Raw genomic sequence first — 14,509 nt, forward strand, 5'->3', positions numbered from 1 at the left:
ATCTTCAAGATTTTCTATTTTATTAGAGTATAAATTTTCAAAATAAGTTCTGATTATCATCTGTATTTCAATAGTGTCCATTGTGATATTTCCTTTTTCATCATGAATTTTGGTAATTTAAGTTTTTTCTCTTTTTCTTTGTTAGCTTGGCTAAGAGTTTGTCAATTTTATTCATTTTTTTTTCAAAGAATCAACTTTTTGTTTTGTCGATTTTTTGGATTGTTTCTTTTGTTTCAATTTCATTGATTTCAGCTCTCATTTTAATTATTTTCTGTCTCCTACTGCTTTGGGGTGTTGATTTGTTCTTCTTTTTCTAGGGCTTTAAATGGAATGTTAGATTATTTATTTTTGACTTTCTATTCTTTTTTCTCTTTTAAAAATTTTATTTATTCTAATTAGTTATATATGACAGCAGAATGCAATTCAATTCATATTACACAGAGCACAAGTTTTCATGTGTCTGATTGTACACAAAGTAGAGTCACACCATTTGTGTTTTCATACATGTACTTAAGGTACTGATGTCCATCTCATTCCACCATCTTTCCTACTCCCATGCCCCCTCCTTTCCCCTCCCTCCACTTTGCCCTATCTAAAGTTCCTACATTCCTCCTGTGCTCCCCCACACCATCCCCATTATAAATCAGCATCCTTATATCAGAGAAGACATTCAGCATTTGGTTTTTAGGATTGGCTTACTTCACTTAGCATTATATTCTCCAACTCCATTCATTTACTTACAAATACCATGATTTTATTCTCTTTTAACAATAATATTCCATTGTGTATATATACCACATTTTCTTTATCCATTCATCTACTGCAGGGTATCTAGGTTGGAGCCACTAAATTGTGACTATTGAGAATTGTGCTGCTATAAACACTGATGTGGCCATGTCCCTGTAGTATGTTGTTTTAAAGTCCTTTGGGCATAAACTGAGGAGTGGGATACCTGGGTCAAAAGGTGGTTCTATTCCCAGTTTTCCAAGTAATCTCCTTACTGATTTCCAGATTGGTTGCACCAATTTGCAGTCCCACCAGCAATGTAAGGGTGTGCCCTTTCCCCCATATCCTCGCCAACACTATTGTTGTTTGTATTCTTAAGAGCTGCCATTCTGACTGGAGAAAGATGAAATCTTAGAGGAGTTTTGATTTGCATTTCTCTAATTGCTAGAGATGATGAACATTTTTTCATATATTTGTTGGTTGCTTGTATATCATCTCTGAGAAGTGTCTGTTCAGTTTCTAGGCCCATTTATTGATTGGATTATTTGTTTTTTGGTGTTAAGATTTTTGAGTTCTTTATATATCTTAGAGATTAGTGCTCTATCTGATGTGTGTGTGGTAAAAATTTGCTCCCTTTCTGTAGGCTCTCTACTCACTTCACTGATTGTTTCTTTTACTAAGAAGAAGCTTTTGAGTTTGAATCCATGCCAGACTTTCTATTCTTCTAGTGAATGAGATCAATGCAACAAATTTTCCTCTTAGCACTGCCCTACATAGTGTCCCAGAGATATTGATATATTGTCTCAATATTCTCATTTACCTCTTAAGTATTTTTTATTTCATTCCTGATTTTTCCTGCTATCCATTCATCATTCAATATCATGTTATTTAGCCTCCAGGTGTTAGAGTAGGTTCTACTTTTTATTTTATCATTTGATTTTTAATTTCCATAATGATCTGATAGGCTGCAAGGTATTTTCTCTAATTTTTTATATTTACTAATGTTGCTTTGTGGCCTGAGTTATGGTCTGTTTTAGTGAAGGATCCATGTGCTGCTGAGAAGAAAGTGTATTCAATGGATGAAATAGTCCATTATGTCTGTTAATTCTAAATTACTGATTGTATTTTTTAGTTCTAGAGTTTCTTTATTTAGTTTTTGTTTGAAGGATCTATCCAGTGGTGAGAGAGGTTTGTTAAAGTCACCCAGTATTATTGTGCTGTGCTCTATTTGCTTCTTGAAATTGTGAAATGTTTGTTTGATGTATGTAGGTGCTCCATTCTTTGAGGCATAAATATTTACAATTGTTAGATCTTATTGATGTGTAATTCCCTTAAGCAGTATGAAATATCCTTCTTTGTCGCTTTGATTAACTTTGGCTTGAAGTCCACTTTATCTGATAGGATAGAAATCCCTGCTTGTTTACAAAATCCATGTGAATGATATGTTTTTTCCCATCCTTTTATCTTCAGTCTGTGGATCTCTTTGCCTATGAGGTGAGTCTGTTGAAGGCAGCATATTCTTGTTTTTTTTTTAAATTCAATATGCCAGTCTATGTCTTTTGAATGATGGGTTTAGGCTATTTACAGTCAATGTTATTAATTGAGAAATTATTTTTATGTCTTGTCACTTTGATTTATTTCTCATTTTAAATTTGAATATGTTTCTCCATTGAGCCAGTTTTCTTTTAGTGTAGTTCCTATCTTTGCTGGTTTTCACTTTTATTTTTCATTTCTTCTTAATGAAATATTTATTAAGTATGTTTTGTAGTGCAGGCTTTCTAGTTGTGAATTCTTTTAACTTTTTTTCTCATCATGGAGGTTTTTATTTTGTCATCAATTCTGAAGCTTAATTTTACTGGGTTAGCATTCTTGGCAGGCATCCATTTTCTTTCAGAGCTTGGTACATATTATTCAAAGACCTCCTAGCTTTGAGTGTGTGGGGTTGAGAGATCATCTGAGATTCAGATTGGATTTCCTCTAAATGAGACCTGTTTTTTTTTTGAGAGAGAGAGAGAGAGAATTAGAGAATTTTTTAGTATTTATTTTTTAGTTTTCAGTGGACACAACATCTTTATTTTTCTGTGGTGCTGAGGATTGAACCCATCGCCCCGTGCATGCTAGGTGAGTGCGTTACTGCTTGAGCCACATTCCCAGCCCCGTGACCTGTTCTTTTTCTCTGGCAGCCTTTAAAATTATATCCTTATTCTGTATATTAGGCATTTTCATAATAATGTGCCTTGATGTGGGTCTGTTGTAATTTTGTATATTTGGGGTCCTGTATTTGATTTTCAATTTCATACTTTAGGTTTGGGAAATTTTCTGCTGTTATCTCATTGAAAAGATTGTGCATTCCTTTCATTTGTATCTCTGAGCATTCATCTATCCCAATAAATCTTAAATTTGGTCTTTTCACATTAACCCATATTTATTGGGATTTATGTTCCTGGTCTCTTAACATCTTTTCTCATGGTTAACTTTGTTTTCAAGATTATATATTTTGTCTTCATTGCCTTAAATTCTGTCTTCCAAGTGATATATTCTGTTGGTGATGCTTTCAATTGAATTTTTAAAAATAATTTTTAGTTGTTGATGGACTTTCATTTTATTCATTTATATTTGGTGCTAAGAATTGAACCCATGGCTTCGCATATGCCAAGTAAATTCTCTACCACTGAGCCACAATGGCAGCCGCTCAACTGAATTTTTAATTTGGTTTATTGTTTCATTCATTTTGAGAATTTCTGCTTTTTTTTTCAGAATCTCTGCCCCTTTGTTGAAATGATCTTTCACTCCTTGTATTTTCTCTCTGATTTCATTCCTTATGTTGTCCTTTACTTCACACATAATTTTAACTATCTACACTCTAAACTCCTTCTCTGATATTTCTTCCACTGTGGTGTCAATGGATTCTCTTATTAGAGGGCAATTTGTTTCATTGCTTTTTCATGTTGTTTTTTCTATTTACCCATCTAACAGTATGGATCTAAGGCAGTAGTTTCCACCCTATGGACTTACAGTACCCCTGAATGTTTCCAGTACCTCACTGTTTAGGGAGACAAGTAATAATAACAACCAATGTAAATAGTATACAGTATTAAATCAAATAGTCCCCACTATGATGTCTACAATGTTAATTATCACACTAAACAGTAATGATACAATCAGTTTTTTCCTACAATAAAAACAGCATGTTTGCAGAAGTGTTTACATTTTCAAATGGGGGATTGTGAGTGAACAGATGTGATATAGAATGTGATGATTATGAGGGAGGAGGAAAGAAAACAGAAGTAAAATATTAAAGGAAGAGTGAAATAGAGCACAATAGATTCGATGTTAGCTGAAGAGAGGAAGAATCAAAGGAAACAGGTAAGAGAAAAATATATATAAAGTAAAAATTTTTGAAAAATTAAAAATAAAAATAAAAGAATACAAAACACAACTAAAATATACTAATCAAACATCCTAGTCCTCAAAAAAACTAATCCATGAAAAATAACTGGCTTTAAAAGTGCTAGAAATGAGAAAAAATATATGTAATTGCCCATGTATCATTAAGGTCACAATTGAACAGAGAAAAGAATTAAAAAGAGAAAGAAAAAGTCTTGATGAAAATTTAAAGTCTATGATGGAGTTGAAATTATTCTCAGCTTCTCTTCTTAACAGTTTTAGATGGTGTCTTCTGGAGTGTGATGCTCCACCTCTGGATTACTTGAGTGAGAGTGGAAATCCCATAAATGGAATTCCTGGAGGCAGGGTTTAAGCTTAGGTGGGCTCCAGGCTCTTTGCTGAATGCCAATTAATCTGGAGATTTTAAATCAGCAAACCTCCATGGTCCAGTACTTGCTAGTTCATGCTGGAAAACTGCACCCCAGGGATCTCCCCTGGGTTCCACTTGTGTGGTAGGCAAGCCAATTCTTAGTCCCCTATGTCACCTGTGAAACCCATGTTTTCTGGTCTTGGGTTCAGTCTCCAATTTCTCTGGCCCCACCCTTCTGAGTTGCCAGACAGAGATGTCTCTCCCAGCTCATTCTACAAACATTAAGATTAGAGGGGGAGTAGTAGAGCTGGGTGGGTCTCCATGACCAGTTGTCCCCTGTGTAAATCTCTCTCCACATTTGATTTTCATCTGGTCACTTAACTCCATGTCATACAGTGTGTGTTAATGGGCTTGTGTTTTGGGGCCAAACTTGGGTTTGCCAGGAATTGGCCCCCTCAGCTGCTGGCCCTCCGCATTGCAGATGCAAAATAGTTTCTTCCTTTGTCCTCTGCCCACTGCCTGGAAAAATGGTGATTTCTTTCCTGCACAAGGATATTGTGTAGCATGCCTTTCATGATTGTTGGGCAATGTCATTGATCTCTAAATGCTCTGTACTCAGACACGCCTTGGGCCTCCTAAAAATATGGGTTCCTTTAATTCCCTTATACCTCTACTTTGCTCATGGAGGGACCACTCTGGCCTGAACCCAGCAATGGCTGTGCCACTGGGGATTTCTTCCTTATTATATGCAACCTCTTGAGTTTGAATGTCTTTGAATCTGCTTTGAATGTCCAGCTCTAAGTTCCAGTAAAGCTGCCCTACCTTTGTTTCTCCTAACTTGCAGAGAAGTTGCCTGTCTGCTTTCTTGGTTTTACACCATAGAGCAGCCAGGAAAGCAACCTCCTCTATTCTGCCATCTTGAATCCTTCCCATATTGTGTCTTGAACCTTGCTTTAATTTAATAATATGTCTTGAAGCTCATTCTATATTAGTACATAAGGAAGATCCTCATTCTTTTTTTACTATTGCATAGTATTTCATTGTAAGATTATTTATCTAATACCATATTGAGGAACTGTTAGTTTTTCAGTGCTGTGACAAAAATATCTGACAAGAACAACACAGAGGAGGAAAAGTTTATGTTGGACTCATAGTTTTAGAGGTTCAGTCCATTCTGAGTCCATTGCTATGGGCCTGAAGTGAGGCAGAACATCATAGCAGAATGGTGTGATGGAGGAAAGTTACTCAGGTTCATGGCAACCAGGAAGCAGAGAGAATGTGGAAGGATCCAGGGAAAAAATATGCAATTCCCAAGGCATGCCTCCCCCAATGACACACTTCCTCCAGCCATGTCCCACCTATCTACAGTTAGAACCCAGTTAAAAACATTCAAATACTAATCTCAAAGGGATTATACATGGATTAGGTTACAGCTCTCATAATATAATTATTTCACCTCTGATTATTAACACAGGAGCTTTGGAGGAACAACTTTTATCCAAACAATAACAGAGACATTTTGGTTTCTTTTCAATTCCTTTTGATTACAAATACATGTATATTTCATTTTACACGTGTGAGTATATGCATAGGATGAATTTCTAGAAGTCGGCTTTCTGGAATGGAAGGATTTTACATTTATAATTTCACAGACATTCCTAAACTTCTGTCCCAGGAGATAGTACTAGTTTACACTCCCATCAGTAATATAAGAGAGTACCCATTTCCTTATACGCACACAAAAAGTTGTCACATTTTTGACAACCTAATAGTGTAGTCTTACTTTAGCTTTCTAAAATTTCTCTTGAATATGAATATGAAGCATTTGTATTTCCATGCTTTTGAACTCTCGTATCTGATATGGTTAATTTTATGTCAACTTGACTGGATTAAAGGATACCAAATAGCTGGTAAAACATTTCTTCTTGTGTCTGTGAGGATGTTTCCAGAAGAGATTAATATTTGAATCAGGATAGACTCCTGGAAGGATCCAAGATTGTGCGCCAGAGAGAGGCAGCATTCTATGGCCTGGGACTCAAGCAGTGAGAATACTGCTTCTCTCTGAGCAATATTCCTGCTCCCACACAGGAATCATGGCCACTGTGCCTGTCCAGAAGTCCAGGCCTCAGTGTCAGGGTAGGTCTCCCAACTATTTGCCCACGCAAGACTACTGGGTACCAGAGCAGGACCATTGGCATCAGCACCCATGCAGAACTTTCGGCCACCCACAGAAGCAGAAATCACAGATGCCGCTCACACACAGGACATCTGGCAATTTCCCACGCATAGGCACTCTGGCCGCCATTCCCATGTGGGCTCCCATCTATCAGTGTGGAGCTCCCCTAGTTGCCACCATCTTGGGACTCTGCAGCAGTGGAGATAGTCCCCTATGTGCAATAGCCTGCCTGCACTGGAGAACTTCACACAGGCTCTGAAGTCAGCTGACAGCCACACAGAGCTAGTCTCTGAACTCATTGTCCAATGCCATCACCAGGATCCCCCCACCTGATCTACCAGGATCTACCACCTGACCCAACACCCCATCACTGAAAGCAACCACCTCCATCTTGGGCCACCTTCATCACCATCTTTAGTGGGGAAACTCCCAATTTGGTACTCCAGCTGGCCAGGTACCCAATTTCTAACTGCCCCTCTCCCCAGCAGCTGCTAACCAGGCACAGTGAGTGCCCAAAACAAAACAGCTCTCAGTGAGGCAGGTGCGCAGAATTCCCAAAGACCATGCTCAAGAGCCCCACAGAGAAAGGTCCCTCATTAGGAAATAGTAAGGGAGAGGGTGAATGTGGTACAGTTTAGGGACTAACACAGAGACCAGGAACTGGGAAGTCTTCAGGTGAGATAAGGAGAAAGACCAGGTGCTCACATCACACGAGTGGGCCCCAAAAGAGATCTTTGAGTGCAGTCTCCCTTTGGGCATCGGCGGGTCCCACACCCCAATTCCAGGTGCCCTCCAACCAGGACCAACTCTCCCACCCTGGTTACCTTCACCATCCTGAGGGTGGAGATACCAGCTAACAATAGATGATTGGATGGGAAGGAAAGCAGGAAAGATACTGATCTCCAACCAAAACAATTCCTGCTTATTCCTATAAGATATTTTTTTTCTCTCCCTCTCTATTCTCCCACCCTCACATCCCCAAAATATGTGAAACCAAGTACTTTGCATGAATTAGGATTTTGAGGACTGGGATGTCTGAATAGTATATTGCAGTTGTGTTGTAAAGTCTTTTTTTTTCTTTTTTCCCACCATTTTTTTCTATATCTATCTATCTATCTATCTATTTATCTATCTATCTTAGCTTTATGTACTGTACTGTCTTCCCACTTACTTGTCTACCAAAATTACTTCCTCTCTCTTCTCCTGCTACTAATCTTCCTCTTTAAATTTCTCTTTCACAATTTGTAAGATATAATAACTATATATCCTCACCTTCTACCTCCTCAGCATATCATCCTACTCCTCACACCCGGTTCTTTATCCACCATAAGAAACTGTAAACCCTTTTACAAATCCAGTGAGTACATTATGGATAATAATTGAATTCACCATTTCTGTACATAGTGACCGAACTGTAAACATCTTAATAGCAAACATTTGTTTATAGGGTGTGTTCTGTTTATATTGGGATCTGATAACATTGTCCTTCAAAGGAGAGGTATTGAATCCCTACAGGAGCACTGTAAGCCTACAGGGTAAAAACCTTAATGCCTCGGATTCACAGTGCTAGAAGGGAAGACACAAAAGCAATATGAAAAGACAAGGGGAAGAAAGTGCCCCAAACAAATCAAGATACCACATTATTAGAATTCATGGCCAGGGCTAGGGATGTGGCTCAAGCGGTAGCGCTGCTTGGCATGCGTGCGGCCCAGGTTCGATCCTTAGCACCACACACAAACAAAGATGTTGTGTCTGCCGAAAACTAACTAAATAAATATTTAAAATTTCTCTCTCTCTCTCTCTCTCTCTCTCTCTCTCTCTCTCTCTTTAAAAAAGATAAAATGCGCTCTCTTCCTAAAAAAAAAAAAAAAAAAAAAGAATTCATGGCCAGCACAACAGAAGAAATGACAGAGAAGGAGTTCAGGATATACATGATTTAAATGTTCTGTGAATTAAAGGATGATATGAGAGAGCAAATACAGGCAACAAAAGATCATTTCCTTAAAGAGCTATGTAAACAAATACAGGAAGCAAAAGATTACCTCAATAAGGAGCTAGAGGTTCTGAAAAAAAACAAACAGAAATCCTTGAAATGAAAGAAACAATAAACCAAATTAAAAGTTCAATAGAAAGCAGAGCAGATCACTTGGAAAACAGGACCTCAAACAATGAAGACAAAATATATAATCTTGAAAAGAATGTAGATCACACAGTGAAGATGGTAAGAAACCATGAGCAGAACATTTAAGAAATATGGGATAGCATGAAAAGACCAAATTTAAGAGTTATTGGAATAGAGGAAAGCATAGAGTCCCAAACTAAAGGAATAAGCAAACTATTCAATGAAATAATATCAGAAAATTTTCCCATCTTGTAAAATGAGTTGGAAAACCAAATTCAAGAGGCTTCTAGGATAACAAATGTACAAAATCATAACAGATCCACACCAAGGCACATTATAATGAAAATGCCTAGCATACAGAATAGGAAGAGAATTTTAAAAGCAACAAGAGAAAGGAACCATATTACATATAGGGGAAAATCAATTAGATTACATGCACATTTTCTAGCCCAGACTCTGAAAGCTAGAAGACCCAGGAACAACATATATCAAGCTCTGAAAGAAAATGGATGCCAACTAAGAATCCAATATCCAGCAAAATTAAGCTTTAGATTTGATGATGAAATAAAAACCTTCCATGATAAACAAAAGTTGAAAGAATTTACAAATAGAAAGCCTGCACTACAGGGGCTGGGGATGTGGCTCAAGCGGTAGTGCACTCGCCTGGCATGCATGTGGCCCAGATTCGATCCTCAGCACCACATTCAAACAAAGATGTTGTGTCTGCCAAAAATTAATAAATAAATAAATAAATAAATAAAAGAAAGCCTGCACTACAGAACATCCTTGGCAAAATATTCCATGAGGAGGAAACAAAAAAACAACAATGAAAATCAGCAAAGGGAGGTATTACCACTAAAGGAAAAACTAATCAAAGGAGAAACCAAGTCAAGTTAAATACCAAAAATAAATAAAAATGGTTGAAAATACAAATTATGTCTCAAAAATAACCCTGAATGCTAATGGCCTAAACTCACCAATCAAAAGACATAGACTGGCAGATTGGATTTTTTAAAAAAGACCCAACAATATGCTGCCTCTAAGAGACTCATAGGAAAAGACATCCACAGACTGAAGGTGAAAGGTTGGGAAAAAGATTACCACTCACATGGACCACAGAAACAAGCAAGGATTTCCATCCTCATATCAAATGGACTTCAAACCAAAGTTAATCAAAAGGGATAAAGAAGGATATTTCATGATGCTTAAGGGAACCAATCATCAAAAAGACATGACAATAATAAATTTATATTCCCCAAACAATGGAGTGTCTATGTTCATCAAACAAACTCAAGTTCAAGAGTCAAAGAGACCACAACACAATAATTCTGGTGACTTTAACACACCTCTTTCACCACTGGAGAGATCTTCCAAACAAAAGCTGAACAAAGAAATTATAGAACTCAATAATACAATCAATAACTTAGATTTAACAGACAGATATATATAACATTTCATCCATCAACAAAAGAATACACTTTCTTCTCAGCAGCACATGGATCCTTCTCTAAAATAGACCATATATTATGCCACAAAGCAACTCTTATCAAATATAAAAAAGAAAAGATACTATCCTGCATTCTATCAGGTCATAATGGAATGAAATTAGAAATCAATGAGAAAAATAAAAATAGAAGCTACTCCAACATGTGGAGACTAAGTAATATGCTACTGAATGAATAATGGGTTGCAAAAGACATCAAGGAGGAGATTAAAAATTTCTTAAGAGGCTAGAGAGAACACGGATACAAACATATTGAAATCTCTGGGACACTATGAAGACAGTATTAAGAGGAAAGTTCATTGCATTGAGCTCATATATTAAAAGAAGAAAAGGTTAACAAATACATGACTTAACATTACATCTCAAAGCCCTACAAAAAGAAGAACAAATCAACATCAAAAGCAGTAGAAGACAGGAAATAATGAAAATCAGAGCTAAAATCAATGACATCAAAACAAAAGAAAAAAACTGACAAAACAAAAAGTGGGTTCCTTGAAAAAAATAAACAAAAATTAACAAAACTTTAGCCATGCTAACGGAGAGAAGGAGAGAGAAAACTTAAATTACTAATAGCCGTGACGAAAAAGGGAAATATCACAACAGACACTACAGAAATACAGAAGATAATTAGAAATTATTTTGAAAATCTGTACTCTTATAAAATAGAAAATATCGAAGGCACTGACAAATTTCTAGAGTCATATGATTTGCCCAAACTGAATCAGGATGATATACACAAGTTAAACATATCATTTTCAAGCAATGAAATAGAAGACAACATCAGAAGCTTACTAACCAATAAAAGCTCAGGAACAGATGAATACACAGGTGAGATCTACAAGACCTTCAAAGCAGAACTAATTCCAAAAGTCCCCAAATTATTTCATAAACTAGAAAAAAAGGGAACATTTCCAACTCATTCTATGAGACCAATATCACCCTGATTCCAAAACCAGACAAAGACACATCAAAGAAAGAAAACTTCAGACTAATATCTATAATGAACATACATGCAAAAATCCTCAATAAAATTCTGGAAAATCAATTACAAAAACATATCAAAAAGGTAGTGCACCATAATCAAGTGGGGTTTGTTCCAGGGATGCAAGGTTGGTTCAACTTACAGAAATCAATAAATGTAATTCATCACATCAATAACTGAAAGAAAAGAATCATATGATCATCTCAATAGATGCAGCAAAAGCACTCAACAAAATACAGCACCCCTTCATGTTCAAAACACTAGAGAAACTAGGGATAACAGGAACGTATCTTAACATTGTAAAAGCTATCTATGCTAAATCCCAGACCAACATCATTCTAAATGTAGAAAAATTGGAAGCATTCCCTCTAAAAACTGGAACAAGACAGGGATGCCCTCTCTCACCACTTCTGTTCAACATAGTTCTTGAAACACTAGCTAGAGCAAATAGACAGATGAAAGAAATTAAAGGAATAAGTATAGGAAAAGAACTCAAATTAGCACTATTTGCCAATGATATGATTATACCTAGAAGACCCACCAGAAAACTTCTAGAACTAGTAAACGAATTAAGCAAAGTAGCAGGATACAAAATCAATATCCATAACTCAAAGGCATTTCTGTATATCAGTGACAAATCCTCTGAAAGTGAAAAGAGGAAAACTACCCCAATTACAATAGCCTAAAAAAAAACTTGGAAATCAATGAAAGAGGTGAAAGATTTCTACAACAAAAACTACAGAACACTAAAGAAAGAATTTAAAGAAGACCTTGGAAGATGGAAAGATCTACCTTGTTCTTGCATAGGCAGAATTAATATTGTCAAAATGACCATACTACCAAAAGCATTATACAGACTGAATGCAATTCCAATCAAAATCCCAATGACATTCCTCATAGAAATTGAAAAAGCAGTCATAAAATTCATCTGAAAAAAACTAGAGACCCAGAATAGCAAAAGCAATCCTTAGCAATAAGAGAGAAGCAGGTGACATCACTATACCAGACCTTAAACTATACTACCGAGTAATAGTAACAAAAACAGCATGGTATTGTCACCAAAATAGACTGGTAGACCAATGGTACAGAATAGAGGACACAGAGACAATCCCACATAATTACAGTTATCTTATCAAAGGTGCCAAAAACATACATTGGAGAAAAGATAGCCTCTTCAACAAATGGTGCTGGGAAAATTTGAAATCCATAAGCAACAAAATGAAATTAAACCTCTCTCTCTCCCCATGCACAAAACTCAACTCAAAGTGGATCAAGGACCTGGGAATTAAACCAGAGATCCTGTGCCTAATAGAAGAAAAAGAGGCCCAAATCTCCATCATATCAGATTAGGCCCCTACTTCCTTAATAAGAACCCTTATAGCATAAGAATTAAAATCAAGAATCAATAAATGGGATGGAATTCAAACTAAAAAGCTTCTTCTCAGCAAAAGAAACAATCAGTGAGGTAAACAGAGAGCCCACAGCTTGGAAGCAAATTTTTACCACTTGCACATCAGACAGAACACTAATCTCTAGGGTATATAAAGAACTCAAAAAGCTAAACACCAAAAAAAAAAAAACAAATAACCTAAACAATAAATAGGCCAAGGAACTGAACAGACACTTCTCAGAAGGTGATATGCAATCAATCGACAAATATATGAAAAAAATGTTTGCCATCTCTAGCAATTAGAGAAATGCAAATCAAAACTAAGATTTCATCTCACTCCAGTCACTTCATTTTCACCCCTACTCTAAATTCTCATAGTCTTTTCCCTGAATTAGTGAAATATTCTTATTAACTGGCAGCTATTAAGAATACAAACAATAAGTGTTGGTGAGGATGTGATGAGAAAGGCACACTCATACATTGCTGGTGGGACTGCAAGTTGGTGCAGCCATTATGGAAAGCAGTATGGAGATTCCTTGGAAAACTGGGAATGAACCACCACTTGACCCAGTTATACCACTCCTTGGTCTATACTCAAAGGACTTAAAAACAGAATACTACAGGGACACAGCCACATCAATGTTTACTGCAGCACAATTCATAATAGCTAAACTGGAATCAACCTGGATGCCCTTCAGTAGATGAAAATGGATAAAGACAATGTGGTATATATACACAATGTAATTTTATTCAGCATTGAAAGAATAAAATCATGTCATTTGCAGGTAAGTGGATGGAGTTGGAGAATATAATGCTAAATTCGTCAATCCCCCCCAAAAAAAAACCCAAATGCTGAATGTTTTCTCTGATATAAGGAGGTTGACTCATAGTGGGGTTGGAAGGGAGAGCATGGAAGGATTAGACAAACTCTAGACAGGGCAGAGAGGTGGGAGGGTAAGGGAGTGGGCATCAGGGTAGAAAAGATAGTGGAATGAGATGGACATCATTACCCTAAGTACATGCATGAAGTCATAAAAGGTTTGAATATACTTTGTATACAACTAGATATAAAAATTGGGCTCTATATGTGTAATATGAATTGTAATGCATTCTGTTGTCATATATAATAAATTACAATAAAAATTTTTAAAAAATTGAATCAGACTAAGAAAACAGCTTCACTTTCAAGAATGTGAGCAGGCATCATTCAATCTACTGAGGACCCAGATAGAACAAAAAGGCAAAGGAAAGGCAAATTCTCTCTTCTAAAGCTGGGACATTCATCTTCTCCTGTCCTTGAACATCAGAGCTCCATGTGCTCCAGTCTTTGGATTCAGGAACTTATACCAGCAGTTCCTCTGGTTCTCAGGCCTTTGAAATTGGGACTGAATTATACTTCTTGCATTCCTGGTTCTCTAATTTGCAGGCAGCAGATAATAGGACTTCTCAGCCTCCATAATGATACAAGCCAATTCTCATAATACATCTCCTTTTATCTATCATCTATTTCCTCTTGGTTTTGTTTCACTGAAGAACCCTAATGGATATAATATCATTTCTCATATTTCTATTGTGTTATTGACCTTTTATTATTAATTTGTAGGAGTCCTTATATAAGGAAATGTGTCTTACATGAGAAAGTTTCAAATATTTTCCCATTTTCTTTCTCTCAACTTTGTGTATGGAATTTTTTGTTCAGGATTTATGTAGGACAAAAAATTCCTTTTATTTTATGGTTTCTAAGCTTTCTGTCAAGTGGCAAAGCTTGATCCCACTCGAGAGTAGAGAGATAGGTGGATCTTGGAAATAACCACATTATTAAGAAATGGAATGTGAATTGGAATTTTTAGAA

This window comes from Ictidomys tridecemlineatus, chromosome X, assembly GCF_052094955.1.
Source record: "Ictidomys tridecemlineatus isolate mIctTri1 chromosome X, mIctTri1.hap1, whole genome shotgun sequence".
NCBI lineage: Eukaryota > Metazoa > Chordata > Mammalia > Rodentia > Sciuridae > Ictidomys > Ictidomys tridecemlineatus.